This window comes from Cucumis melo, chromosome 3, assembly GCF_025177605.1.
Source record: "Cucumis melo cultivar AY chromosome 3, USDA_Cmelo_AY_1.0, whole genome shotgun sequence".
NCBI classification, from domain to species: domain Eukaryota; kingdom Viridiplantae; phylum Streptophyta; class Magnoliopsida; order Cucurbitales; family Cucurbitaceae; genus Cucumis; species Cucumis melo.
In genome coordinates, this window is record NC_066859.1 from 3,569,399 (window position 1) to 3,575,514 (window position 6,116).

The following is a 6,116-nucleotide window of genomic DNA, read 5'->3' on the forward strand; positions in this document are numbered from 1 at the left end:
ACTAAAGAAGCTAAAAGGGTCGACTGTAATAGTGAGTGGTTTTCTTAAAAGTTTTTGCAATAAGAAAAAGAGTTTCTAACTCTTATTTAATGCTTTACTAGCTCCTTTCGAGTTTATGCATGATGTGAAATGTTTTGCATGTTTTTCTACTACCGTTGTAAGTAAGTTCACTGATGAAAACAATGTGTGACAATGTGTTCTGTGAATAACTTTATGTTGACATGGGGTGAGTTAACGTTCTAAATATTGTATCATTACATGCGTTGAGTGTTGATACCTAATGTTATGTTTTGAGATAAGCTAACCTTGTATCCTTGATGATGTGATGCTTTATCCTTGGTGTGTGATATGCGATAAGATGTCTTACCCTTGTTGTGTGATATGGGGTAAGATGTTAAATTCATGCTGTGTGATCTGGAATAGAATATCCTGTTCATGTTGTGTGGTCTTGAATAGGATGTCTCACACTTGCTATATGATCTGGCATTAGAAGACGCCCTTTGCTTGTTGTGTAATATGGCATTGGAAGACACTAACACGTAGTGAAATTGATGGGCATTGCTAATGCGTTGAGTTTACTCTACATGGCTATAACTGGGTAAAAGAGTGTAGTAAACACTTGAGCCGAGGAAAAAGGGTATAAATGTGTAAACCAAATGTGTAGAATGATTATATAAAATAAATATTCAGCATGCTTAAGACATGTGATATGAAGAATTGTGAAATGATGAATTTACCTTTGATATAACCAATTTTCTCATAAGGTCATTTGACAACTTGATTTGTTTAATAGTAAAAGATAAAAGACCCTGCTCACTAGACGTTTTCATCTAACCTTTCAAACTTTTGTTTCATTCCCCCCTCCCAGTTAGCGAGGGACATCAAGTGTTGAACTTGTAGTCGTGATCACCTTCTGTCCTTGAAATCGCATCGTTTTGGTAGTAGTCAATGTCTTTTCGCATAGCATGTAGAGGTTACACGAGTAAGTCTAGTTAGTTGTATTTCATTTCTTTTGAAGGGACTTAAGTACCCATGGCCACTTGTACTATTTTAACTACATTAATGAAGTATTCTCCTTTCTTCAAAGTCTACCTTCCGCGTCTAAATTTTTAAAGTATCGATTTGTTCTGCTTACTAGATGGTTGGCGCTTCATCCTAGAAAAGGAATATGCGCTTAACGTCTAAGCGACACATCCTCCATTTGATCGCAGGGCATGACATTTGAGGCAGGGCATGAGATATCACCACAATAACCACAAACAAACTACTAAAATTAGATACAAGGAAACAAAATATGAAAATGAATATCCAATACTTTGGAAATTAACCATAAACAAACTATTAATAATAGATATAAGTTTAAAATAATCAACTTACCAAAGTGTAAGTAGAATCCAAATTCAACACCAAATCTAAAGTGTCGGTAGGAGAGCGAACGAGGGCTGACGAATGGAGGGTGGACAACTAGGTGAAATTTCGACAAATGAGCTAGAAATCGGCTATGAATGCAAAGAGCCAAAGAAGGACGTGGGATGGGGGTTAGACGATGAAGAAGGTGGGATGGGATTCGAGACTTGGAGCTACGAAGTGAAGTCTACGAAGTGTCGATTGTGGAAGAAGGATGTGGGATGGGATTTGAGTGTGGATTGGGAGCGCTGATCGTCAGTTGGTGAACAAGGTGGGATGACAGTCTACTGAAATGGCTGAAGACTAAAAAGTGAAGTCTAAAAAGGACCTAAAGTATTTAGGGTATAGATATATATTATATTATATCCAGGTCAGGTCAGGATAACCCGACCCTTTACCTACCCAACCCGATAACCCATCTCATTTTTTTTTAATTTTTGAACCCAATCCAACCCAACTAAAATTTTAACCTAACCCAACCCATACGGTTTGGGTTGGGTAATCCGGGTTGGTTGGGTTATCGGTTCTTTTTTAACACACCTAGATAGTAGTAGTGATGGGATCTATAAGAAGATTATGAAGGGTTAAAGTCGAACCATTGGATAACTATTTGTGTTCTAATTGGTAATTGAAAATAGTAAAGCAGCCTCTCTGAATAATTTAAATCGTGTATTGTTGCCAACTTTTTCCTTTTCCATACTTCATCTGTTTGGCATTCTCATATTTCACCAACTACATTTCACCACCATTTTCCAAAATTGGCTATGGATCCCTTGTTAAACATTTTCAGTATTTTTGCAATTACTATTATTAATTATTGGGTAATAGTTTTTTTGTTATCATCCCTAGTTTAGATTAGTTCTTTTTTTTTTTTTACATATGCAATTTTCCATTATCTCTTGGTGACCAGCGAAAGATTGGAGGAGAAAACTTTAGGCTCACAAAGGGTTTTCTAGGGGTTATTGCCTTCTTCCTTTACACGTTCATAGAACAATGCCAAAAAATTGCAGTCACACAATGATGCTTGTAATATCAATATTAATTTTCTTCGAGATTTAACATATAAAGGGCTTTAAAACTGCAACAAAGACGAAGGTGGCTGGAAAAGTAAAAATGCTCACCCCTCTAAACCCAGCGGAGCAGACTCTGTCCTCAAGCAGAAACCTATAACGTGACCATCAATTTAAAATTGAGGTGTGGATGAAGCCTTTGGAACATGGTATGAGGTTTAAGGTTTTTTACATTGTGTAATGAATTCTCTTGTTTAGTCCTAATGTTGCTTCTGTGAGGTCTCCAATTGTGTAGGTTTGCTACAGAAGGGATTAGAAATGAAACTAGTAGCTGTTAGGTTAGTCATGGCAAAAGGATCATAAGTGGTTCCGCTCTTTGTTGGTTTGTTGGTTTTCTTAGGGGAAGGAAAGAGTAGTTGTTAATGTGGAATTTTGTGGCTGTTTTTTGGGAGATTTTAAAAATAGGGGTGATTTGTAAAATAAATTGGGGAAAATGGGTGGTTTTTGTTTTGGTTTTATTGGAATGTGTCTCTTAAGAGATGCATTCCATTTTTCTCTCACATGAAGGCCTCTCTTCAAGAGAAGCATTCTTCAAGAAAAGACAAAAAAAAAAAAAAAATCTATTTCTCCACCTAACTACTTTTTTGGAGTATTCAATAATCTATTTTTTCTTTATATAAGGTTTATTATTTTTCGTTTTACTATATAACAAAATAACACCATTTTACTATATTTTAACAGTTACGATATGGAGACATAATTTTACACTTTTTATAAGTTCATTAACAAATGTTAGGTATGAATTATCATTATATTATTGCTATTATCATTTTCATTAATCTTATTATCATTATCATTATCATTACTATTATTATTATTACTATTAAGGGGTCGTTTGGTTTGTGGTAAAGAAGGTGTAGTAACTTTCTACTTTTTAGAATTAATAAAATATTAGATATGAGGATGAACTTAGGAAGGGTGTAGTTTAGAAAGTGCCTCGGGATGAAAAACAAAATGAAAATATTTTGAAACTCAAGTCAAAGTCGCCATGAGATCACTCTGAGTTTTAAAACTTGGGGCAAAGTTCCTTCGAGATCGGAGAAACTTTGCCTTAAGTTTTAAACTCGGAGTGATCTCAGGGCAATTTTGTCCCGAGTTTCAAAACCTTATATATATATTATATGCATAATCGAGTCGGGTTGGGTTAACCCTACCATTATTTGCACAACACGGGACCTGACTTAAGATCATATATTATTACTATTATTATTATTATTATTGCAACAAAATACATCTACTTACAATTTTATTTATGTTAAATACTAGTTGTGATTGATTATCTACAACGGACGTTGCGGGATTTCAATGCAACATGAATGGAAATATTATTAATAGGCCATTTGGGATAGAATTCAACGTTCAACCATGTCTGCACATAAATATTCTCCGTCAAATTGAATTCAACCAATTTAATGAGACATTATGTGATGCATTGTCTATAGACAAAAATGATGGGATAGAGATAATATTTATGGTAGGGTACACGTTCTACATTCCCATCTCTTTACGTAGTGAATCTACTTTAGGTTTATGATGAGCAATGCTCCACCCCCCTCAAATCTTGGCTCAACAAGCACAAAGATTGCCTCAGGGTCTCACTTCTACCTTCAATCTTACTCGAAATTCCACATAACTGTCTGAGATTCAACTTTAAAACCCTTTTTTCCTTCATCTTAGTTTGCCATAGCCTTGAGATAGTTCGAGAACACTTATGGTTTTCCTTCTTTTTGAGGCATGAGTCTCACATCTAATTATGATTATTTGCTGTAATGTCTAACTACTTCTAATTTTATTTGAATGACACTAGATGGACGGTGACATTAGTACATGACCATACAACCATTCCATTCTACATCTCTAGGGGAGCCATCGATCATAGGAAGTATGAGAGGATGTGCATGTTCATGCTATGCATTATAGACGTCGAGAGGTATATCTGATGATGGAAAAATCCAGATCCACATATTTTTTTACTATCTACATGCATCTAGAATCTATGGAATTGTACAAATTAAATTTGTGCAACTTGTTTGGCATCTCATCACAACATTGGTAGAGTATGGTGTCAAGTGACACATACCTTCCATATGTTTCATAGAGAGTGTACAATCACCTTGTAGGACGTAGCCATCCAGTCTGAACTTCCCATTAGCGGATGAGCACTTGCTGAGTCACTTAACTATAATAGGGCCAGTTGTGTTATGATCTACTAGGAGTAGAGACGAATGACAATGTTTTTAGGGGAGGTCATCTCAACTTACTGTGATTAGCACAACAGATTGACAATTTTGACCATCTACTTGAAGATGTTACTGAAAACCAATAACAGCAGTATACTCAGCTTATATCCTCACACCTACTGGCAGATTGGTTTTTCCTGATAAATCCAACAATTGAGTGCACTTGATGTAGCTCTCTCTGATGGAAGATCGTAACAATGTTAGAACATATAGTTAGGGAGCTAGCTATCTTGCATGGTTGTATACACAATTATGTAAGGGAGAATGACATTATAGTTCCTTTTCTATTGCTACAAATTTGAGGATGGGACCGATTTTTTCTCTTAGCACCACGAGGACTACATCGGTATGAGAATCACCTTGTACTGAACGCTAGCAATACGATAGATATTTTTAATATGTTAGCAATATTTAACATGTTTATTAACATCACCTTGTACTGAACTTATGATTATTACATATGGAATGATGACTTCTCTGTCATTAGAACATCTACACATGTTCTACTCCAGTATCGGTATATATTGGACACAGTTACATGTAATCAAGTACGATTCAATTCATGATATTACCTTGTTCCTTTACCCACGGATAATCTTTAATTTCATTATTTTATTAATGGTTTAAAATATATGCAGATTATTTGAAAGCCATATGACTACATAATACACAAAACTTGCCACTTTATTGTGTCGCGGGTTATGAGATACGCTCATATATTTTTTTCGTGGTGGAGTGACATTACCCAGATCGTGTTATGCATCAATTTGGGATAATGCAACAAATCCTTGAACCTTGTGACACAAATGCCCGATTGCACATGATCTACGCGATCGACACGAGTGTGATTGGATTAGATATTTGGCTCCCCAAATTTCACTTTGGGAAGATCAAGAGAATTTGATTGCAAGTGGACCTCTAATCAAGAACGACATAGATGTTAGGCCTTGGTACATGGAATGGTACTCCAATATTAGCCGATTGTACATCATAAAGGCAGGAGCATCATACCATTTTTTTTGTAAGGGTTTATTATTTAATTGAATGAGTTAATTATTTTTAGTTGCATAATCATCTGATAGTGTTGGTGATATATAATCAAAATTTGCCTTCAACCACCAGCTTAAGCTTTTGGGTGAATTGACAGTTTAATATGGTATCAAAGCAGGTGGTCCAGGGAGGTCCCCTGCATTGTCGTTTCCTCCCCAATTAAAAATTAATTTCCACTTGTTGGGCCTTTCAGCAACATCCTCAACTGTTCATTTTGCCAATACTGATCCCATGATGCCAACATCGACACTCGACCTCTTTAGACTAATCTTGGCATGCTGAACATAGAGGAAGGTCAGACCTCACAATTTCATATAGACGTTGGGCGATCAACAAATGTAAGAGATCG

General features: G+C 35.8%; 1 long non-coding RNA gene across 1 annotated transcript; it reads left to right on the forward strand.

Moving 5' to 3' along the window:
* The first annotated feature begins 4,155 nt into the window (after window positions 1–4,155).
* LOC127148372 (uncharacterized) lies at window positions 4,156–5,200 on the forward strand. The gene is made up of 2 exons (XR_007819323.1): window positions 4,156–4,407; window positions 4,672–5,200. It is a non-coding gene; the product is annotated as an uncharacterized LOC127148372 (long non-coding RNA).
* Window positions 5,201–6,116: the final 916 nt, after the last annotated feature.